This window comes from Saimiri boliviensis, chromosome 4 (genome assembly GCF_048565385.1).
Source record: "Saimiri boliviensis isolate mSaiBol1 chromosome 4, mSaiBol1.pri, whole genome shotgun sequence".
Lineage (NCBI taxonomy): Eukaryota > Metazoa > Chordata > Mammalia > Primates > Cebidae > Saimiri > Saimiri boliviensis.
In genome coordinates, this window is record NC_133452.1 from 8,650,482 (window position 1) to 8,675,706 (window position 25,225).

At 40.0% G+C, this 25,225-nt stretch overlaps 1 protein-coding gene across 4 annotated transcripts in view; it reads left to right on the plus strand.

The window, feature by feature from the left end:
• PRKN (parkin RBR E3 ubiquitin protein ligase) overlaps window positions 1-25,225 on the plus strand; it is a 1,400,491-nt gene that overhangs the window by 813,671 nt on the left and 561,595 nt on the right. The gene's annotated exons all lie outside the window — the stretch shown is intronic.

Genomic DNA, 25,225 nt, shown 5'->3' on the forward strand with positions numbered 1-25,225 from the left:
TAGTACCTCAAACTGGATCCTACTCAGACATGTTATAACAAATTAGTATGAGTTTATTTGGCACAAAAAATTTGAATCCATGCATAGTTTTTCCATAATGTGCATTTTGCGTGAACTTTTGAAGTTTCCTCATAGTGGGCAAAAAGGGCATTGTGAAATCTCCAGAGAGTTTGCATAAAGCATACAATTTCTAAAATGTTTATAGTCATAACATTTTGCAAACTTAACCTAGAGGAGGCTAGTGTTTCTTCAGATCTGAAAATTCTTCCTATGCTATTCTTAAAATAACACATCAGACAGGCCTAATTATTTCTAGCATATCTGTATTCATAAGTTGAAAGAACAAGCTTTGGTGATTTTCTGGGGCCGTCTGGGAGATCTCAGAGATAGTTTTAGGTAGAAGAAAACATCCTGAAACTTCTATTTTTTATCTAAATTTGGGGTCCAATATTGGGAAGGTAAAATTAAGAATTATCAGAGGAGATTTGGTTACTAGGTTAACATGGGATCATGAATAAGTGAGGGCACAAAAACCGAATCACAACATATATTTAAAATACAAACATAAAACTTAGAGGATGAAGATAATTGTAAAGAATCTTAGCTTATTTTTAAGCAATGCAACATTTTTTGCCCTTAAATAATCAACGGCTTAATAAAGTCTTCTGAAATCACAGAAAACTCTTCTGATGAGACACCGAATCTCTGCTCTAGAGGAAGATTAGACAGAAGGCAGGGGAATTTGCATTCATTGGACATGTTTTCATATTGAGGGTCAAGGCCTAATCAGTAAACCAGCAAAGCAAACCCATTAAAGTTAAGTAATTTTTGCTAAATTTTTAATGTATCTTTGTAGTTTCTGTTTAGCTATATGTAGGCATTTGTATTAGTCCGTTCTCATGCTGCTATAAAAATACTACCGAAGAGTGGGTAATTTATAAAAGAGATTTAATTGACTCATAGTTCCACATGTCTGGGGAGGCGTCAAGAAACTAACAATCATGGTGGAAGGCGAAACGGAGGCAGGAACCTTCTTTGCAAGGTGGCAGGAGAGAGAAGTGCTGAGGGAAGAGGGAGGATCCCCTTATAAAACCATCAGATCTCTTGAAAACTCACTCATTGTCATGAGAACTGCACGCAGAAAGTGCCCCCATGATTCAGTTACCTCTACCTGGTCTCTCTCTTGACTCGTGGGGATTATGGGGATAATGGAGGTTACAATTCAAGGTGCGATTTGGACAGGGACACCAAGCCTAACCATATCAGCAGCATAAGCCAAGGCAAGTCAGGTTTACTCTCCAAGTGGCGTATTTCATTTTCGTTGCAGGACAAACAGACACTTTGTGTCCAGGTACACTGTGAGGTTTATTTACATTGTAGGGCAAACAGACACTTTAGGACAAAGTGTGATCTGAAGAATTCTGGGGTTCCCTGAAATATTTTCAGGGGAACTGTGAGGTCAACGTTATTTTCATAACAATAATAAGTTAGAGAGTTTTTCCAAGGCTATATGACCACAGTAGGGTAAATGGAGAAGCATGCTTGAAAATCCATCAGTTGTCTATTAAGCCAAACATTCAGAATATTATTGTAAAAATATTCAAAGTTGCCATTTTTCTTTTAAAAATGTTCTTTAAGAAAATGTTACTTACATTAATATCTAATGGATTCATCATTACTATTTCCCAATATATTAATTAATATATATAATATGTATTTCTCAGATTTAGTGTTTGTTTTTTTTTGTTTTTTTTTTTTGTTTTTTGAGACAAGAGTCTCACTCTGTCACCAAGGCTGGAGTGCAGCGGCTGATCTCGGCTCACTGCCACCTCTGCCTCCCAGCTTCAAGCAATTCTCCTGCCTCAGCCTCCTGAGTAGCTGGGATTACAAATATGTGTCACCACACCTAGCTAATTTTTGTATTTTTGGTAGAGATGGGCTTTCCCTATATTAGCCAGGCTGGTCTCGAACTTCTGAGATCAGAACATCCGCCCACCTCGGCCTCCCAGTGCGCTGGGATTACAGGCGTGAGCCACCGCACCCAGCCAGTTTTAGGGTTTTAAAACAGCAAATAGCGATAGTTATAACCCTTACTAAGAACTACAGGAATAAAACATTTTTAGATTCTTCAGTAATGTTTAAGAATCTACTAGATAGAGAGACAAAATGTCGGGGAACTGCTGCTTTTTTAAAAATCATTCTTGTAAAAGAAAAGCATATCCATGGTTTTCTGTCACTATTTCTGCTAGCATAGCTGTAACCATATATATAAATATAATATCTGTTTCAGCAAGATAGATGACAGATAATTGAGTGTGTGTGTGTTGTACATAAACATTCTAGCTAACTAGCAAAAGTCAGAGACACGTACGACTTATTTTTCATAGCTGCACACATCCCCTTTTTTTGCTTTGTAAAGTACCAAGAATGAAGATGGTCATTAACATAAAGATATGACCTCCCCAAAGCATTTAAAAAGAAAAATATACAAACTTAAAATTATGCTTAGTAGTTAAAGTCTCAGTATTCTTTTTATTTTACTTTGAAATTTTCTGAGTATCAAATGATTTTCAATTAATATTACTTCAGGATTTTAACTTGCCTAAAGATCTTGGAAATCATCTTTAAAGTGATAGTCTGGAAAGCATTGTTGATACAAAAATATGGATGATTCAATGAACACAAATTTATATTTTTTATAATCTTGAACATGTGGGAGTAAGCATATTTGACCTGTTTCAGAAACATAAACCAACATAAAACAATATGTATGTTTACTTTATAATTAAGAGTGATACCACAGAGAATGACAATGTAAAATTTAATTACGTTAACTGAGATTTTTAAAATATTTCTGAATTTTTATAAGCATTTTAATCTCATATTTAAAGGACTAGAAGTTTATTTTCTGTGAACTTTAGCATTAAAAAATACTTTTAGGCTTTTTGAAGGAGTCACATAACTTGGAAAAATGTGGTTGATGCTTTTCACTGTCCTGTTAAACTCCGTGATAGCATGGCCTTCAATGGATGAATTATTTTCTTCTCCTCTACCATTTCCTATTCAGTGAGCAATTAAGTCATTGTATTCTCTTGAAATCACAGTTTTGTGCCAAATTCTTCTCTAATATTTGATCATATATATTTTGACAACCATAGTTATTAAAATCTTTAAAAGCAAAAATAAAACCAAAAAATAAACTGAAAAAAACAATGACAGACAAAAAAAAGAAGTAAAATATTTCTGCTTTCCTTAGGGGAAAGTACAAATAATCCATAAGAAGTCATCATCAGTACTTACATTATAAATATTTTGTGTGCTTTTAAACTCAGAGGAAGTCTTTGCTTTCTTTCAGAATGGTGTTAGTTCTCATGACATTATTATAATTTATTATTTTCATTTTTTTTCGAGACGAAGTTTCGCTCTGTCACCAAGGTTGGAGTGCATTGGCAAGATCTCGGCTCACTGCAACCTATGCCTCCCGGGTTCAAGTGATTCTCCTGCCTCAGCCTCCAGAGTAGCTGGAACTACAGGCAGGCACCACCACACCCAGCTAATTCTTGTATATTTTAGTAGAGACAGGGTTTCACCATGTTGACCAGGATGATCTCGATCTTTTGACCTCATGATCCACCCACCTCAGCCTCTCAGAGTAGTGCTGGGATTACAGGCATGGGCCACAGCACCTGGACTCTCATGGCATTATTAAAATAGGTGCCCCTGTCTTTCTCAGGACAATTTGTGTTGATCAGTGCCTCAGTCCATTTTTTTGTTTTGTTTTGTTGTTGTTGTTGTTGTTGTTGTTATAACAGAATACCACAGACTGGGTAGTTGATAAAGAAATCTACTTTTTACGATTTTGGAGGCTGGGAAGTCCAATATCGAGATAAATATAGATGCAAACTTGCCTTCCAGTACCTTCTTGGAACTTCACACAATGCCTCGGAGGGTGCTGGATGCCAGGTCTATTTGTTTTGTTTTTTGAGATGGAGTCTCACTCTGTCTCCCAGTGGTGTGATCTCCGCTCACTGCAACCTCCACCTCCCGGGTTCAAGTGATTCTCCTGCCTCTGCCTCCCAAGTAGCTGGGACTACAGGTGCATGCCACCACACCCGGCTAATTTTTGTATTTTTAATAGAGACGAGTTTCACCATGGTAGCCAGGCTGGTCTCAAACTCCGAACCTCAAATGATCCACCCTCTTTGGCCTCCCAAAGTGCTGGAATTTCATGCATGAGCAAATGTGCCCAGCCGCCATGTCTACTTTGACCTTCCACATCCAGGAGTTTGTTCATTCATTCAAAAACAATCTATTACATGTTTTTTTTCAGCTGCTGTAACCAATTGCCACAAAGGTAGTGGCTAAAAAACCACATGTATGTTCTCTTAGCGTTTTATAGGTCAGAAGTCTTAAAAATCAAGGTGTTGGCAGTTATATTCCTTCTGCAAGCTCTCAGGAACAGTCCATTTCCTTGTGCTTTCCTGTTTCTGGGGTTTTCCCCATTCCTGGACCCATGGCCCCTTTCATTCTCATTGCCAACAGTAGCCAGTGGACTCCTTTTCACATTGTATCACTCTGCCTTCCCCGTCTACCTTTTAAGGATCCTGGGTTATGTTGCTACCACCTAAGTAATTCAGGATCCTCTTCATATTCGAAGATCAGCTGATCGTCATCCACAATTTTAATTTCCCCTTGCCATGTAAAGTAACATATTCCTATTTGCAGGGTTTTTGAATATGAACATAGACATCATTGGGAGCCATTATTCTGCCTACCACAGTGATTCAGTATCAGGATCATTCAGCAGTACGTCTGAGTTTCTACGATGGGTAGGAACATTTGGTAGTACAGTGAAGTGCTCAGCCATGTAGATAAGGAGTGAAACACTATATTCTATTGAGAAATGTTGCACTTAAGTAGATTACTAAATTGTGTAAATCTTTGATCAGTTATGACTCCCAAAGTGCTGGGATTACAGGCGTGGTCCACCGCACTCAGCCGCCCCTTTCTCTCTCTCAGTCACTGGCCATCACTAAGCTATTTTCCACCTCTATAGTTGTGTCTATTCTGGACATTTCATATAAAGAGAATCACATATAATATTTGTCATTTTGTGTTTTGCTTTTTTCATTTAGCATAACGTTTCTAAGGCTCTTCCAGGTTGTCATATATAGAAACGCTTTATGACTTTTTATGGCCAAATAATATTCCATTGTATGTACATACCACATTTTTTTTTTCCATTGACCTGTTGATGGACCTTTGGAGTACCTCCACCTTCTGCGTATCGTGAATGCTGCTGCTAGGAATATATGTGTACAAGTGTGGGTTTGCATCCTTGTTGACACTTTTTTGGGGTATATACATCGAAGTGGATTTGCTGGGTTATTTGGTAACTCTGTGTTTAACTTTTTGAGGAGCTGGAGCCTATTCATATTAGATCCAAGACAAGTTTTTAAGAAATGCTCTCATGAGTCCGCATGTTAACTCCAAAGGCTTAGGGACAGAAAGACGCTTTGAAAAATCAACAGACTTCAGCCCTGACACTTGGGACTTATGTGACCTTGATCAAGTTTCTTAATTATACTCTGAGCCTCAGTTTATTCATAGGTTACAGTTAAAATAAAACACCAGCCTCACCAGATCCGTTGCTATAATTCCAGGAAACAATGTATAAGTCACTATACTGTGGTGTCTGGCAAATAGTGTCTCCTTAACAGATGATAGTTGTGCAGTGATTGTTATATTTTCTGTCTCATCTCACCTCCCACCCCAGTCCATATGGAGCCACTTAACTTCTTGTAGTACTGAAATATATATTCACTTATTTATGACTAAATCCTGTGGAATGAAACCAAGAACTTTATGAAGCTAAGAAATATTAAATCTCCTGCCTCTTCTAATCTACACAGTGAGTCATAAAGGGAATTCACCTGATCAAGCATGATCTGTCTTTCAAAGCTGTACTTTATTTTCTCCTACCAATCTGTATGTTTAACCATCATAAGTTATTTTTCTCCATCTTCCCAAATATTGCTAAGTATCATAGTCCTTTCAGGCTGCCGTAACAAGTAAGTGGCTTATCAACAGCAGTTATTTATTTCTGAGAGTTTAGGAGGCTGGACATCCAAGATCAAGGTGCCAGCAAGGTTAGCCTCTTCTGCCATGAGACCACTTTCTCCTTATGGCCTTACATCAGGCGTCCCCAAACTATGGCCCACGGGCCGCATGCGGCCCCCTGAGGCCATTTATTCGGCCCCCGCCGCACTTCAGGAAGGGGCACCTCTTTCATTGGTGGTCAGTGAAAGGAGCACAGTATGTGGTGGCCCTCCAACAGTCTGAGGGACAGTGAACTGGCCCCCAGTGTAAAAAGTTTGGGGACGCCTGCCTTACATAGTGGAAAGAAACTTTCGTAGAGACACTAATCCCATTCGTGAAGGTTCTACCTTCATGACCTAATCACATTCCCAAGGCCCGAGCTCTCAGGGGTACCATCATAGTGGGTGTATTTCCAAATATGAATTACGGGGAGGAACAAATATTCGACCCCTAACACTAAGTGTACATAAATGTTATCCTTGTTCACTCTTTTCCTTAACAGTGACGTACAGATTATTCCAATTTTTTAATGCTTCTGCAGTAACTTTAAAGTTCTTCACTCTAAAATAATTTCATTGAGACATTTACTATGGTACTGTTTATTTTTGTAAAGCAATTTTTTTTTTCTTTTTCTTTTTTTGAGACAGAGTTTCATTTTGTTGCCCAGGCTGGAGTGCAGTGGCACAGTCTCACCTCACTGCAGCCTCTGCCTCCTGGGTTCAAACAAAGTAATTTTTTAATAACCACCCTAAAATTCTAACTGCTCTCATTTCCATTAAAGATGAAACTCTTGTTTAGATAGATTTCCTAAAATATGTTTCTTTTAAACTTCAGTTGTAAAAATGTCTTTTCTATCTTAAAACTTATAACATTTCCTTTAGCCATTTTCTAATTCAAATGTAAAGTAGACTCTGTTATCATCTTTGCTTTTCATTAACATGACTTTTGATTTTCTTCTATTATAGTTATAAGCATAGGTTATTTTACCCTGAAAGTTAATGTAATGTATATTTTCCTTTTTACCCCTTATTTATTCTGTAGCATTTTTTTCAGCTTAAAAATGTGGAGGCCTAATTTTCCTGTATATACGACATACTGTTGTATTCGCAGTTTTGATTAAGCTCCTTCATAGTCCTTCAGACACTTTGCAATCCTCTTCAAAATATTTGAGTAAAAGCATGTACATGTGAGTGGGTTTGGAGAATCCACAAATTCACTTATAAAAAGATTATTAGATAAGAAACTACTGGTTAACAAACTGTCATAGGCAAACTATAAAACAACGCCATGCGTATGCATATTTTGTTTTCATTTTAGTGTGTATTATCTTCTCCCACACACATAAAATATCTAAAACTGTAATTTTCTGCTCACCAGTCATTCTAGAACAGGTATCCTTTAGAATTAAATGTTCTCACTTATCTAAGCCTTATTTATCAAAATGTAACTTACTGTCTTTTAAAAAGGAGAAGCAAAAGTTTCAAGGGATTTTCTCTAAAAGCTGAATTTATTTGCCTCTGCTAGAAGATTCCATGGTTTGCAACTACTCACCAGCATTGAACCACTTCACAGCTCATTTGAATGTCTTAGAGAGAAAGACAATTATATGTCTTGTAGGCTTGTTGGACTTAGAGTCAGTTTCAAGGAAATCTCCTATATTTCATTTTAAAGTATGTTCTTTCACCTGTTTCTTGGACTACAACTAGAGTACACCCACACCTAAAGCTCACTAAATTATATACTCCTGAATTTGCAAATTGCTGCAACAAGGATAAGAGGAACATGGAAGGTGGCCTTGGTAGAGGTCACAGGGCCGCAGGAATGTGTCGAAAGGGTCGACGTATTAAGAACTCAACTGCTGCAGCACCCGGAATACACATTGCCCTTATGCATTCATTCTGAAATATTTATTCAGTACTTCTTCTTTACAAAGTGCTCCAGGGCTGGAGAGTCAGTGTGTGCCAAGCCAGATAAGTTCCCTGTTCTTTTGGAGAGTAAGTCAAGTGAGGGAGTGACCTCAATCTAATAAGCACAACAGAAAGGTGAAACTGAATCAGTCACTCTCGCTGCAGAGGAAGCATTGCTCAGCCACGGGAACATATAATAGGGAAAATCGCCCAGGTCTTCACCTGCATATTTAGGTACATAAGTATGAATCTCTTTTAGGATTTTCAAATAGATTATACCATGTCTCCCTCACCAACTGACTTTCTGTAGGCCAAGAACAAAGAACGGCAGTTCCTTTCATTCTGTGTGTTCATCACTCCGACTTACCTAGAGGTAGATTTTTTTGTAACTTTCAAACAGAACAGTTTGTTTTGAAAAGTTCCTAAAATAGATTACAGTGCCACCACGCCCAGTTAATTTTTGTAGCTTTAGTACAGATGGGGTTTATCCATGTTGGCCAGTCTGGTCTCGAACTCCTGACCTCAGGTGATCTGCGTTGCGCGCCCCGGCTTAGTCTCCTGACCTGTGGTGTGCTGGGATTACGGGCATGAGCCACCGCACCCGGCTGAGGAATCTACTTTATATATGTGATGGGGATACATTCAGTGGAGGATTGTATGCTAAGCAGCGACCTGAGGAACTGTACACTTGAACAAGCTGCTGAGATCAGGAACAGGGAGGCCGCGTGGGAGGAGGCTCCAGCCCCGCCCACAAGACTCCTGCCAGCCTGGAAGGAGTTGAAACCTGGTGTCCATAGGTGGCAGCAACAGGAAGTAGCGTCGGGCACACTGAGTCATGGTTTTGTTTAAACTGCAATTGTGAAATACGATCACAGTTAGCATAAGAACATGCATTTTTTATTACAGTTAATTGAGTCTTGTTTGCTGTAAAATCCAAGATGTGAGAATATTTAAAAAAAAAAAAAAAAACCAACTTCTCCAAAACCTTCTCTTTATTTTTTGGGCTTATGCTGGCTTCTTTATTCTTAGACTCTTGTAATCATTGCCCGTATTTCCAGAATTCAGATCTCATTACAGGTTGCATGGTATCCAAACATGAGTGATGCATACTTTAGAACTTTTTAATGTCAACTTACAATGCTGACCTTTGTTAGTTACTCCAATTAATGTAGGAATTACCTCATGTACTTATGTTATAGCCCTGCAAATAATTTATGAAATTCTGGTTCAGGACCTAGGAAATTAAACAAATTTACATATATGTATATACATGTGTACAAATATAGGTGTATATATATATATATATATATATATATATACACACACACACACACACACACACACACATACACACACGTATATATTTCCCCCTTCCCTTAACAGTTTTCTAATATAAGATAAAAAAGTAAACTAATGATTGTTTGCATACAGTGTGAGAAATGATAGACATTTGTTTTGCATACCAGGGCAAAACAATGGAACATCTAAAGCAGATTGTGGGTAAAGTGGCTGAAAGTGGGGCACATGTCAGGGTCAGGAAAATCTTAGTTTCCTAAGCGTAAGACCTAATGGGAATTTTAAAAGACAAGCAGGAAATAGCTAGAAGAAAGAGGAGAAGTGAAGCCTTCTGTAGAAGTTGACACTGCCAATTTCATCTGCTTTTGACAACTAGGGGTTTATCGGAGTCTCTTTTGTTTGAATACTGAGTGGCAACAAAATGTTAATAATGTGTTGCTTGCCTTATTGTATGTAACAATTTTCTGGGCTTTTTAAACATGAATGGGAATTAGATCCGGGATTCCCTGTTGCTGATGAGAAATGCAGTCAGTGTTTCTCAGATTTAACCAATTGAGGCTGACATCTGCCTTGTAGTATCCCAGAGAATCCACTTTCTCTTGGTAATTGAAATGTTGGTCTACAAGAGAGTTTGAAAAGTTCCTTCTATCTGCTTTCACTTCAGTTGTCAGCCTATCCTATGCTACTCATGTTCCCACTAAGATTTAGGAGTGGCTCAGAGGATGACGTTTTACCACATTTCAACAGTGACTGGCTGGCAGCTCAGTGGATTCTACCACACTGTAGCTACAGGCTACACTGATGATGATTTTTCTTTATGGGTGAAGCAGGAGGTCATTTGAGTGTAGGAAAGCATCATATAATGACATTTCAGTCAGTGACAGACACATAGGATGGTGGTCCCATAAAATAACAGTGTAGCTGAAAATTTCCTATTGCCTATTGACATTGTAGCTGTTGTAATGTAGTAGCTCAAGGCATTACTCATGTGTTTGTGGTGGTGCCAGTATCAACAAATCTACTGTGCTGCCAGTCATATGAAAGTGTAGCACATATGACGCACGGTACATAATACTTTTTATTTCAATTTTTTAAAAATATAATTTTATTGTACATTAGGTTCTGGGGTACATGTGCAGATCATGCAGAACTGTTGCATAGGTACATACATGGCAATGTGGTTTGCTGCCTCCATCTCCCCATCACCCATATTTGGCATTTCTCCCCATGTTATCTGTCCCCAACCTCCCTACCCCTGCTGTCCCTCCACTGTTTCCCCCCAACAGACCCCAGTGTGTGATGTTCCCCTCCCTGTGTCCATGTGTTTTCATTGATCAACACTTGCCTATAAGAGAGAAGGTGTGGTGTTTGATTTTCTGTTCTTGTGTCAGCTTGCTGAGAATGATGGTTTCCAGATTCATCCACGTCCTTACAAACTCATCATTTTTTATGGCTGCATAGTATTCCGAGGTGTATATGTGCCACATTTTCCTTGTCCAGTCTATCATCAATGGGCATTTGGATTGGTTCCAGGTCTTTGTTCTTATAAACATTGCCACAGTAAACATATATATGCATGTGTCTTTATAATAGAACAATTTATAATCCTTTGGACATATACCCAGTAATAGGATTGCTAGTTCAAATGGAATTTCTGTTTCTAGGTCCTTGAGGAATCGCCACACTGTCTTCCACAATGGTTGAACTCATTTACACTCCCACCAACAGTGTAAAAGCATTCATATTTCTCCACATCCTCTCCAGCATCTCTTGACTCCAGATTTTTTAATGATCACCGTTGTAACTGGCGTGAGATGGTATCTCAATGTGGTTTTGATTTGCATTTCTCTAATGACCAGTGATGATGAGCATTTTTTCATATTTCTTGGCCTCATATGTGTCTTCTTTTGAAAAGTGTCTGTTCATGTCCTTTGCTCACTTTCGAATAGGTTGGTTGGTTTGTTTGTTTCTTGTAAATCTGTTTCAGTTCTTTGTAGATTCTGGATATTAGCCCTTTGTCAGATGGGTGGATTGCAAAAATTTTCTCCCATTCCGTTCATTGCCAGTTCACTCTAATGACTGTTTCTTTTGCTGTGCAGAAGCTCTGGAGTTTAATTAGATCCCATTTGTTTATTTTGGCTTTTGTTGCCAATGCTTTTGGTGTTTTAGCCATGAAGTCCTTGCCTATGCCTATGTCCTGAATGGTTTTGACCAGGTTTTCTTCTAGGATTTTTATGGTATTAGGGCTTATGTTTAACTCTTTAATCCAACTGGAGTTAATTTTAGTGTAAGTTGTCAGGAAGGGGTCCAGTTTCTGCTTTCTATACATGGCTAGCCAGTTTTCCCAACACCATTTATTAAACAGGGAATCCTTTCCCCATTGCTTGTTTTTTTCAGGTTAGTACATAGTACTCGATAATGATAATGAATGATTATGTTACTGGTTTATGTATTTTGTATACTTTTTATTACTATTTTAGTGTACACTCCTTCAACTTATAAACAAACAAGTTAATCGTAAAGCAGTCTTAGACAGGCTCTTCAGGAGGATTTCCAGAAGAAGGCATTGTTATAGGAGATGACAGGTCCATGCATGTTACTGCCCCTGGAGACCTTCCAGTGGGAGAAGATGTGAAGGTGGAAGACAGTGATATGGGTGATCGCAACCCTGTTAGGCTAATGTGTGTCAGTGTCTTAGTGTTTAACAAAAATGTTTTAAAAGTTTTAAAAATTTAGAAATAGAAACAAAAGCATAGAGAATATAGATACAAGGAATATTTTTATACAGCTGTACAATGTGTGTTTTAACCCAAGTGTTATTACTAGTGTCAGAGTTTTTATTTATTTATTTTTTTTTGAGACGGAGTTTCGCTCTTGTTACCTAGGCTGGAGTGCAATGGCGCGATCTCGGCTCACTGCAACTTCCGCCTCCTGGGTTCAGGCAATTCTCCTGCCTCAGCCTCCTGAGTAGCTGGGACTACAGGCACGCGCCACCATGCCCAGCTAATTTTTTGTATTTTTAGTAGAGACGGGGTTTCACCATGTTGACCAGGTTGGTCTCGATCTCTCGACCTCGTGATCCACCCGCCTCGGCCTCCCAAAGTGCTGGCATTACAGGCTTGAGCCACCGCACCTGGCCCAGAGTTTTAAAAATTAAGAAATGTATAAAGAAAGTTACAGTTAGCCAAGGTTAGTTTACTACTGAAGAAGTTTCTTTTATACATTTAGTGTCACCTACATGCACAGTGTTCATGCAGTCTAGAGGACTACACAGTCATGTCCTGGGCCTTCCCTTCACTCTCCACTCACTCACTGACTCAGGAGAGCAGCTTGACTATGGAAAGCACCACTCACATAGTAAGTGTCCTGTTCAGTGGTGCCATTTTTTGTCTTTTATACTGTATTTTCACTGTACCTTTTCCATGTTCACATATGTTTAGACACACAGGTACTTACTGCATTATGGTTTCCTTTATTTGTTTGTTTATTTATTTTTTTTTTTTTTGCTGGAGTCTCACTCTATGGCCCAGGCTGGGGTGCAGTTGTATGATCTTGGCTCACTGCAGCCTCCACCACCTGGGTTCAAGCACATCTTCTGACTCAGCCTCCCATATAGCTGGGATTACAGGTGCAGGCAACCATGCTGGGCTAATTTTCGCACTTTGAGTAGGAACAATGTTTCACCATGATGGCCAGGCTTGAACTCCTGACCTTAAGTTAGCTACCTGCCTCAGCCTCCCAGTGCTGGGATTACAGGCAGGAGCCACTGTGCCTGGCCTGTGTTATGGTTTCTGGCAGTATTCAGTCCAGTAGCATGTTGTACATGTTTGTAACCCAGGAGCAAAAGGCTCTGCCATCCAGCCTATGTGCACAGCAGGTGATCCCATCTGGGTTTGTCTAAGTATGCTCTGTGATGTCCACACAAAGACTTATTTCTCAGAATGTATCCCTGTGGTTAAGCGACTCGTGACAGTAATTAAAAACCTATGCTTACTACCTGTGCTAAGGAGGATAGGAATGTAATTTTTCAACTTTACCTTTGTCCCTGTCATCACTTACAAAGCTGTTGAAATTCCATCTGACACAGTGCTCTAGTCACATGGTCTAGACCCCTGTCCAGTCTCCCCAGTGCTTTTCACTGTGAGCATTTGCTCCGTGGCATATCTTAATACATATTTTACTGGTAACTACTGAGGCTCCAGCTGCCCCTTTAAACTGTGAACCTATTTGTATTTCCAGCACTTGCTAAGACTTAACAGTGGTTTGGGAACATGACAGTGCATAGTGCTGAGATCATATAACAGGAATACCTGAAACTTTTAACTGTCTAGAGCAAGCTATGTTCTTAATGAATTCCGATAGCTTAATTAGGGTGTAATTTACACATCGTGCAAATCCTCCAGGGTAAGTCTCCAGTTCAATCATTTGTAATATGCATTTACAATTGGGCAACCAGTTATCACAATCCAGTTTTAGAAAAATAAACCCTAAAAAGTTTTTTCATGCATATTTGAGCCATCCTTACGCCTACCATCAGCCCCAGGCAAACACTGATCAACTCAATTGCTTAGAGAGTTTTGCCTTTTTTTTTTTCCTAGAAATGTTAGGTAAATAGCATCATACACTACGTAATCTTTTGTCTGGCTTATTTGCCTCAATGCAATTTTGATTTTTCTCAAAGTTACTGCATGTAAAACTCCTTTTGATGAGCAAAATTCCATCATAAGAATATGATGCCTTTTGTTCATTCACCAGGTGATGGACATTTGCCCTGTTGTAAGTGATACCATGAACATGGCATAAAAGTCTTTGTGTGGATCTATGCTTTCATTTCTCTTCCACTGGATATCTAGGAGAAAGATTCCTAGCTCTGATGGTAGGATGCTGAACAGTTTCAGAAATTGCTCAAATGTTTTCAGGTGGCTGTAATATTTTGCATTCCCACCAGCAAAAGGTGGTGCTGGGGAGCAGGGGTGTTGCTTTCTAATTTCTCTACTTCCTCACCAACACTAGATGTTGTCAGCTTTTTTATTAGATCTATTCTTTAATTACTAGTCATATTAAACATCTCTTCCATGTGCTTATTTCAGTCAGTCATATATCTTGTTAAGTAGAATGTCTATTCAGATCTTTTGCCTAATTACATGGTACTTTGTTAGTCATGCTGTGCACTGGCTTGTTTTTGTGTGCATAGACATTTTCTTGTCCTTCCTTAGAAGAAAAAGAAGTCACCCCACTGAATTCGTAAAGCATTTTGTGGGTACAAAGATAATGCGCCATGGTTATGTAACCTGAGAGATACTTGTATAAAATGCAATGTTTTGCATAGAAAATGAAATTCCAAATCCAGCTTCTGGAATCACAACCCTGTTGTTCTCCCATTTGGCTCTCTGTTTCATTGTATATATTTGTTGATGATTCATGGTTTGCAAAGCACAGAATCCTCATAAGAAGTAGAGCTGAATCTCTCTTGCAACTTTTCCATGAGTAACTATTTAGTGTTAATTATGATTAAAACAATAACTCTCTAACAAAGCATAATAAGTCAGATTAATCAGCCAGTTTCCAGGCAGACACTTCCTGGGTTCCCGAGGGCTTTCATCAGCAAATTGAAGTAATGACGAAGTTTTGCATGGTACTGTTGTTGCCATGGTAAATATGTGAACTGATTACCCATGAGCCCAGGTCGCAATGTACTGTTGTTTTGCTTTATTCCTTATTATGTTAGAAATCCTGCACTGCAGGAGGGCTGGTATCTACTCCCAGGTCACCTTGGGACTTCTAATATGAAAATTGAAATAAATTCTTTGTTGTTGTAAATTGCAAACAGAACAACAGTCACCTGTTCCCACACTTATAAATATGTATGTCCTCCCCACCAATGAAATTATGCTGAAGGATAGATCAAAGTGAATCAGCACCTGTCAAGGAAGTTTGATAGGTCATTCTGCCCTATAATTTCATTCCCCTTTCTTCGGAGGGTGACATGATAGGCGAAGCCTGCATCTCGCTCTCCTTCACCAGTTGTGGTTAACAGCAGTTCAAACATGGAAATGAATCACGTGCTGTATTACTTCTGTGCAGCAGGAGGCAAATTGAAAAACTAAGTTTTTATAAGCAAAATGAGTGTGACTGTATTTGGACTCTGAATACTGCTTAGGATTTGTGTCTAGTATTATGCTGTTGTGTACCTAAATGTTGTAAACATTTGTTATCTGTAAATCTCTTAGATTTTCATAAGAAGCTTCCAAAGCCAGAGGTCTAAAGGTCGATTCACTTGGCCAAATTATTCTCCTGGCCTTGTTAACCTTAAGAATCCTACTGTCATCCTATCCTAAACCGTCATGTAAAACCTTATTACTACTGCAAATATTAATTCTAAAATTGCCTTTAAAATGTTACAGATTTTTTTTTAGAGAATCCAAAATATGTGGCAGAAATTTGAAATGAAAATGAAAAAATCGGCTGGGTGTGGTGGCTCATGCCTATCATCCCAGCACTTTGGGAGGACAAGGCAGGCGGATCACCTGAGGTCAGGAGTTCGAGACCAGCCTGACCAATATGGCAAAATCCCATCTCTACTAAAAATACAAAAATTAACCATGTGTGGTGGTGCATGCCTGTAGTCCCAGCTACTCAGGAGGTTGAGGCAGGAGAATCACTTGAGCCTTGGAGGTGGAGGTTGCAGTGAGCTGAGATCGTGCCATCGTACTCTAGCCTGGGCAACAGAGCACTACTCTGTCTCAAAAAAAAAAAAAAAAGAAGAAAAGAAAAAGATTAAAAGCAAAGGCTAGCATGGTCTATGTTTATACTACAGGTGTAATTCAGCAATGAAGAGTAAGAAGAGGTAGAAGAAGAGGAAAGTTATAAAACGTAAAATTAAATTGAAGGATTTTTTAAAAAACCAGAAGACCAAATATCAGGGAAAAGAAAATAAATAGTAAGTAAAGGGACAATTTTAGCCTAAAGAAGAATCGTTAGCAGAGCCCAGACCATTGCAGTAGCCTCATAACAGCTTTCCCTGAATTCATCCTAAATCCTTCTGCCTCTGTTTACATCTCTACTAGTGATGTCTTCAAAAATTGGTATGTAATCATTCAATCACTCATGAGACTATTTTCCCACTTAATATTTTTACTTACTTGTTTGTTTTCTGTTTGGCTTATGACAGTCACCTATTGGTGATATGCATTGTATACTTACAGAATGATACTGTAATTAGAAAAATTGTTATTGTCTTTATTCAATTATGGGTGGTATTCCTATTTCATAAATGGTCCTATCTTCTTGATTTTCTCATGAGATTTTCTCCCTATCACTTGGGTTTCCGTAATCCTCCCTATATGTCTTATGTCTTCAAAAGACCGGAAATACCAAAATAGAAATTACTTTTTTTTTTCTTAAAAACTTCTCATCCTTCATAACCAAATATTAGTGTTCTCAATATTGTTGTGCTGTTTGGTAGATAAATATTTCAACTGGATGTTCCTTTCTTTTTCTTTTGCCTTTCTTAATTAGGGGTAATACTTTTTTTTTTTTCAGTAAAGTCATACCGTTTTATTTGTCATTTGATGTGTTGAGAATACACTTACCTATGGTTGTTTAGTCAGAACTAAAGCCTCGCAGACATGATCATCCTTCCAATCTGCACTGTGGATTCCTGCTCAGACATTGTTCAGTTTCATGGGGATCCTCTCTTTCATGCATGCTTTCTCTCTTGCTCTCTGTCAATGGTAAATATTCATGTTTCTGATCTGCAATGCTATGTCTGTTTGGGAATTTTCCAGTTATTTATTCACATATTCCAGAATGTTTTCTAACTTAGAATGCTAAAGGAAACTCTCGTACCTATCATACAAGTTTGCATGTGCAACAGCCTGCTAAGATCCACAAACTGATTGGCATGCCTGTTTGACACACAGTGTGATGCAGGTAATGAAAATGTTCCAGTTCCACAAGATATTCAGGGTCTTCCATGTCACTCACGCATAGCAGAGATCAATTACAGTTCTCACGTTCACAGGGATGACACAAAAGAGATGAACAACCTTACCACCTCGATATAAAGGCCTGAAATTTTTTGATAAGAAAATTAAAACTCTATTTTGGTTTTCAAGCCTTTAAAATAAAACCAAGCCTTTAAAATATATCAAAATAGGTGTCCTGAAGTGAAGGTTAAGAGTGAGTATGATTCTGTTTGTACATAGAATAATAAGAATAGGGTGTTCTTTCACAAACACCTTTCACATTCAGGAAAATTAAGCAATGAAAGTCAAAAGAACTTCTTATTTTATTTTTTGAAACTGAGTCTTGCTCTGTTGCCCAGGCTGGAGTGCAGGGCACCATTTGGGCTCACTGCAACCTCAGCCTCCTGCGTACTGGGACTACAGTCACTTGCCACCATGCCCAGCTAATTTTTTGTATTTTTAGTAGGGAAAGGGTTTTGTCATGTTGGCCAGGCTGGTCTCGAACTCCTGACCTCAAGTGATCTACCTGTCAGCCTCCCAGAGTGCTGGAATTATAGTCTTGAGCCTCTGTGCCCGACACAAAAAAGAATATTTTAAAACCACATGATTGTCAGTGATATCTGCCTACTTTTCTCCCATCTAAATTTAGAGCCTGGGCTGTCTAGGTATGCCTAGAGTTCCTTAAGCACTTCTTAGAAACGTTGCTTCCCCATAGACACATTTATTGCTGGTGAGACCAAGGAAACATTCCTCTCCTGCTTGTTAGTGGAGTCTGGGGCTGCTGATGGTCATGAGTGTCACTTGCCGTTTTGGGGATGCGATTTTCTTGTTCTCCCAGAAAACCCCAGTCTTCTTCCAAACACTCCTGATACCTCTCCAACCCAGAAAGGAGGGACAGTGTTTGTTTGCATGGTGCTAACCAAGATGCTATGTCCATGTATGAGGCCAAAGTGTAGATTAAGATGAACAGAACTCCTAGGTTTTGTACTTCGGAGAATGGCCGAGCTCTTGACACAAAGGACTTGTGAAGTACTTAACTATTTTATTTTTCTTTTTAATAAAAGTTATACATTTCATGTTAAAAAACAAAACTGCAGATAGGTGTAGTATAAAAAGTAAGTCTTCTAGATTCAGATTTATCCAAGTCCCTGCAAAGGACAGGAACTCACTGTTTTTTATGGCTGTGTAGTATTCCATGGTGTATATGTGCCACATTTTCTTTGTCCAGTCTATCATTGGTGAGCATTTGGGTTGGTTCCAGAAAACCGAATACGGCACGTTCTCACTCGTAGGCAGGTGTCGAACAATGAGAACGTGTGGACTTAGGGAGAGGAGCGTCACACACTGGGGGCAGTTGCGGGGGAAGAGGGGAGGGACAGCGGGGATGGGGTGGGATAACATGGGGAGAAATGCCAGATATAGTCACCGGGGGACTAGAGGCAGCAAAGCACCTGGTTATGCATGCACCTACGCCACAACCCTGCATGACCTGCACAGGTACCCCAGAACCTAAAGTAAAATCAAACTTAAAAAAAATAAGTCTTTATTCCCTATTCATACCATGTTGGCCCCTCTAACACTTAACCATCCTCAGAGGTAATCACCATTAATAGCTCCCAGTGTGTACTTAGAAATATATTATAGAAGTATGCATGCCTGTAAGTGTGTAATATACATGTGCCTGTATCTTTGTCATAAAAGGTCACAGATAGACTCCTGGAGTAAATTCTGTTTTACAGCTTATTCCTTTTTTTTTTTTTTTTCACTTTACCAACATCTACACATTCTAAGAGATCAGTATGTATAATTGTACTTTATTCTGATAAAAAGCTTTACAGCATTACATTGTATACCTGTTTACAAATTATTCAGTGAGCTTGTGAAGGGTAAACATGTAGAATTTTCCCATATTTAAGATACTACAAATGATGCTTCATGAGCATCTTTGTTTTAGCCTTAATCTGTTTTGGCTGCCATAACAAAATACCATAGAGTGAGCTGCTTGAACAATTGAAATTTATTTTTTATAATTCTGGAGAATAGGAAGTCCAAGATGACGGTTCCAGCAGATTGGAAACCTGGTGAGCGCTCTCTTCCTGGTTTGTTGACAGCTGCCTTCTTGCTCTCCTTACATGACAGAGAGTGAGCTCTGGTTTCCCCCCTTCTCATAAGAACACAAATCCCGTAAGGGTTCTCTGCTTTTATGAGCTCATATAAACCTGATCACCTCCCAGAGGCTCCACCTCCAAATACCATGACATTGGAGGCAGTGGTTTCAACATAGAATTTGTGAGAGACAGAAGCATTCAGTTCCTAACAGTTCATATATCTGTATCCTTGAGTATATCATGTTTATAAGATGTATTGTTAGAAATTATATTGCTGGGTTAATTAATATATGTAGTAGGTTTCTTTGTGAACAATGGCTGCTCTCAACGAGTGGTTCATGAGAGTATGGTAGCCTCACATCACCTCCATTTTGGTTATTGCTTTTTATTTTATTTTATTTCACTTTGTTTGATTTTATTTATTCTAAACTTTTGAATATCTTCCAATCCAATAGACAAGTAAAAGAATCTTATGCAGTTTTTCAAAAAGATTGAGTGAGCTTGAGTGTATTTTAAATGATTACTGACCACTTATGTTTTTGTTCTTTGAAGAAAGTTTTGAGTCCTGTTGTTTACTTTCGTATTGAGTTGACTTTTTTCTTATTCACATATAAGTTCTTTGTTTTGTATTTAAGACATTAGTGTCTTATATGTATTGCTTAGTCTTTTCCCAGTTTGCTGATTTTCTTTTGAGTTTGACTGTTGGGTGTTCCAGTTATCTGTTGCCACATTATACATTATCCCATGTCGTTGTCTTTTTTTTGAGACAGAGTTTTGCTTTTGTTACCCAGGTTGGGATGCAGTGAAGCGATCTCAGTTCACTGCAACCTTCGCCTCCATGGCTCAAGTGATTCTCCTGCCTCAGCCTCCCAAGTAGCTGAGATTGCAGGTGACCACCACCACGCCAGGCTAATTTTTTGTATTTTTAGTAGACACAGGGTTTCATCGTGTTGGCCAGGGTGGTCTAAACTCCTGGCCTCAGGTGATCCACCTGCCTCATCCTCCCAAAGTGCTGAGATTACCAGCTATCTTTAAAACAAAATACTGTATTACTGTTAAAAATTCTAAGGGTTATGAATTTGGACAGGGCCCAGTGGGGACAGGGAGGTGCTCTTCCTGCATGAGTTCTGCTGGAGATGTGGTGTCTCAGAGACCTTGTGTGCCCAGGTGTGTGGAGCTCAGCTAGGAGGCTAGGATGGCTGGTGGCCGGCTGCAATGGCTTGACATCTGGGGCTGTAGTCCTGGGGCCTCGGTTCTGGGGTCAGCTGGGTTCTGTGCTCTTCTCCATGTAGCCTCCAGGGCGCTCTGTCTCCACATGGCCTCTCCACACCACTGCTCCACATGCTGTGTTCTTCCGGCAACGGTACTTCTTAGCTTGGGAGTGTCCAAGAGTGCAAACGCAGGACCTACCAGCACTCCTGAGGCCGCGCTCCGAAGTGTCCGTCATATTCTCTTGGTGAAGGCCAGTCACAGGCCCAGCTCAGATTCACGAAGGGGCTACAGGGGTGTGCCTTTTGCCAAGCATGGTTCGTTGGCGACCACCAGCAGAGCAGACTACAAGAAGGTTATTTCTGCTTTTGTTGTGTTGCCATATAAATAGTTTAAACATTTTACTGGTAATCAGAGGTTTTCACCTACTACTTTATGCCTTCTGGTTTTCACATCAGCTCAAGGAAGATATCACCAGCATAATCTTAGAAAAGTTTTCATCCTATGTTTCCCTTCTTTTTTTTTTTTTTTTTGACAGAGTCTCCTCTGTTGCCCAGTCTGGAGTGCAGTGGCACCAAATTCACTCACTGCAGCCACTGCCTCCTGGGTACAAGCAATTCTCCTGCCTCAGCTTCCCAAGTAGCTGGGATTAAAGATGCCCGCCACCACACCCAACTAATTTTTGTATTTTTAGTAGGGACAAAGTTTCACTGCATTAGCCAGGCTGGTCTCGAACTTCTGACTTCAGGTCATCTGCTGGCCTCAGCCTCCCAAAGTGCTGGGATTACAGGCATGAGCCACCACGCCCAGCCATCATTTCTTATACTTGTGATGCTTTCTTTGATTTTTTGCATTTAAATTTTTATTTTATTGGTATCTATTTTGTTTTTAAGGAATACAGTGGAGATCTCAATTAACTGTTTTTGTTTTGTTTTGTTTTGTTTTTGTTTTTCAACTTGCCCAATACTGTCTTATGGAGTGACCCACTGTTTCCCACTGGTTTCAAGTGCCATTTTTATTATATACTACATTTCCATACTGATGGGTATTTATTTCCATATTCTCTGTTTGCTGTTCTCCTTCCATTTTCCTACAGTGACAATAACACCAAGAAACGTTGAATAGCAGTTTTGTTTTGTTTTGTTTTTCAATGCTTTTAGGTATGTGAAACAGAGAGACACTATCCAGGGTTGGAGGACATCAACTGGACAGACGGTAGTGTCAAAAGAGTTGAGATATCTGGTGAGGTGCAGACATCTCATGTGTGACCCCATGAGGCTGGATGACTAAATTCATCTGAATTATATTTAGTAGGCTCAACTGTAAGTCATTTCACTAGCCTGTCACAAAGGGTAGTGATTGTGACAATTGTGCCCAGCTATGTGTATGGCGGTGACCACTTTCTCCTTGGCACTGGGCAGCGTACACAGGATGAGGGAGGGACAGTGGACATGTCTTGGCTTCTTCTCTAGAGTTTCCCTCTGAAAATGAGACAAACGAAAACACCATTCTTCTTGGTAAAGGAAAGTCCATTTTACCTTTAAATATGGGCATACCTTGGAGATTCTGCAGGCTCAGTTACGGAACACCCCCACGAAGCAAACATCACAGTAAAGCAAGTCACACAAACAGTTTGGTGTCCCAGTGCTTGTCAAAGTTATGTATACACTTACTCTGTTGTAGTCTATTAAATGTTATTGCCATTATTTCTTTAAGAAAGTACATACTTCAATTTAAAAATACTTTTCTTGCTAGAAAAAAAAAAAAAGGTGCTAACAAACATCTGAGCCTTCAGCAAGTCCTAATTTTTTTGCTGATGGAGAGTTTTGCTTTGATGTTGAGGGCTGCTGACTGATCAGCATGTTGACCGCTGAAGGTTTGGGTGGCTGTGGAAACTTGTTAAAATAAGACAACAATGAAGTGGGCCACATCAGTTGAGTCTTCCTTTCCCATGTGAAAGGGAGCTTTCTCTACAACGCGACGCTGTTTGATAGCACTTTCTCTACAGTAGAACTTTTTTCAAATTGGAGTCGTTCCTCTCAAACCCTGTCAAAGCCACTGCTTTATCAACTAAGAACATGTAATATTCAAATTCTTTCACCGGGGCACAGTGGCTTGTGCCTGTAAACCCAGCACTTTGGGAGCCTGAGCTAGGCGGATCACCTGAGGTCGGGATTTTGAGACCAGCCTGGCCAACACAGCGAAACCTCATCTCTGTTAAAAATACAAAAATTAGCTGGGTGTGGTAGTGGACACTTGTGATCCAAGATACTCGAGAGACTCAGGCAGGAGAATCACTCAAAACCGGGAGGCAGAGGTCACGGTGAGCCAAGATTGTGCCACTGCACTTCACCCTGGGCAAAGAGCCAAACTCTGTTTCCAAAAAAAAAAAAAAAATACAAACTTTTATTATCTTTCCAATAATGTTCACAGCATCTTCCCCAGGAGTGGATGTCATCTCAAGAAAGTATTTTCTTTGTTCATCCATAAGAAGCAAACTGTTAAAGATTTATCGTGAGATTGCCGTCATTCAGCCACATCTTCAGGCCCCACTTTTTTTTTTTTTTTTTTTTTTTTTTTTTTTTTTTGAGACAGAGTCTCACTCCATCACCAGACAACAGGCTGGAGTGCAGTGGTGTGACCTTGGCTCACCGCAACCTCCGCCTCCCGGGTTCAAGCAATTCTCCTGCCTCAGACTCCCGAGTAGCTGGGACTACAGGTGCACGCCACTGTGCCCAGCTAATTTTTTTTTGTATTTTTAGTATAGATGGGGTTTCACCATGTTGTGCAGGATGGTCTCGATCTGTTGACCTCATGATCCACCCGCCTCGGCCTCCCAAAGTGCTGGGATTACAGGCCTGAGCCACCGCGCCCGGCCCAGGCCCCACTTTTAATTCTAGTTCTAGTTATTTCCTCCGCTGAAGTCTTGAACCCCTCAAAATCACCCATGAGGGTTGGAGTCAGCCTCTTCCAAATTCCTGTTCATGTTGCTATTTTATGTCCTCCCATGAATCATAAATGTTCTTTTCCTTCCCCCACTCGTATCTTTCCCATAAGGTTCTTAATGACATCTAGAATAGTACATCCTTTCCAGGGATTTTCAATATGCTTTGCCCAGGTCCATCAGAGAAATCAGTATCTGTGACAGTTACAGCCTTGCAAATGTATTCTCAAATAATATGACTTTAAAATCAAAATTATTCATCGATCTCTGGGCTGCACAGTGGATGTTGCGTTAGCAGGCATGTAAGCAACATTTAATCTTACACATCTTCATCAGAGCTCTTGGGTGACCAAGTACATTGTCAATGAGCAGTAATATTTTGAAAGGAATCTTTTTTCTGAGCAGTGCTTCTCAGCAGTGGGCTTAAAACACTCAGCAAACCACGCTGTAAACGGGCGTGTTGCCTTGCAGGTTTCGTTGTTCCATTTCTAGAGCACAGGCAGAGTAGATTTAGCGGAACCCTTGAGGGCCCTAGGATTTTAATGGTAAATGTGCCTTGATTTCCACTTAAAGTCACCAATTGCATTAGCCCCTAACAAGAGAATCAGCCTGTCCTCTGAAGCTTTGAAGCCATGCATTGACTTCTCCTCTCTAGCTATGAAAATCCCGGATGACATCTTCTTCCAATAGAAGGCTGTTTCTTCTATGCTGAAAACCTGTTGTGTAGTATAGCCACTTTCATCAATGATGTAAGCTGGATCTTCTAAATCCCTTGCTGCAGTTCCTACATAGCACCTGCTACCTCACCTTGAATGTTTTTGTGGTAGCGATGGCTGCATTTCTCAAACCTCCTGAATCAACCTCTGCTAGTTACAAACTTTTCTCTTCTCTTCTTTGCCCCTCCCCTCCCCTCCCCTCCCCTCCCCTCCCCTCCCCTCCCCTGCCCTCCCCTCCCCTCCCCTGCCCTCCCCTCCCCTCCCCTCCCCTCCCCTCCCCTGCCCTCCCCTCCCCTCCCCTCCCCTCCCCTCCCCTCCCTTCCGACAGTTTTGCTCTGGTCATCCAGGCTGGAGTGCCAATGCACCCAATCTTACCTCACTGGAACCTCCGCCTCCTGGGTTCAGGTGATTTTCCTGCCTCAGCCTCCCAAGTAGCTGGGATTACAGACACCCACCACCACGCCTGGCTAAGTTTTGTATTTTTAGTAGAGACGATGTTTCAAACTTTTCTTTTGCAGCTTCCTCATCCCTCTTAGCCTTCATCAAATTGAAGAGAGTTAGGGCCTTGCTCTGGAATAGGCTTTGGCTTAAGGGAATGTTATGACTGGTTTCACCTTCTATCCAGATAACTCAAACTTTCTATCAGCTGCAAGGCTGTTTGCTTTCTTGTCATTTGTGGATTCACTGGAGTAGCACTTTTCAATTTCCATCGGGAACTTTTTGCTTGCATTCACAACTTTGCAACTGTTTGATGTAAGAGGCTTAAGTTTGGCCTTTCTTGGCTTTGTACATGACTTCTTCGTTAAGTTTAATTATTTCTAGCTTTTGATTTAAAGTGAGAAGTATGTGACTCTCCCTTTCACTTGAACATGTAGAAGCCGTGTGGAGTTATTAATCAGCCCATTATCAATATCGTTGTGTCTCAGGTATGAGGAGGCCCAAGGACAGGGAGGAAGATGGGAGAGCAGCTGGCTGGTGG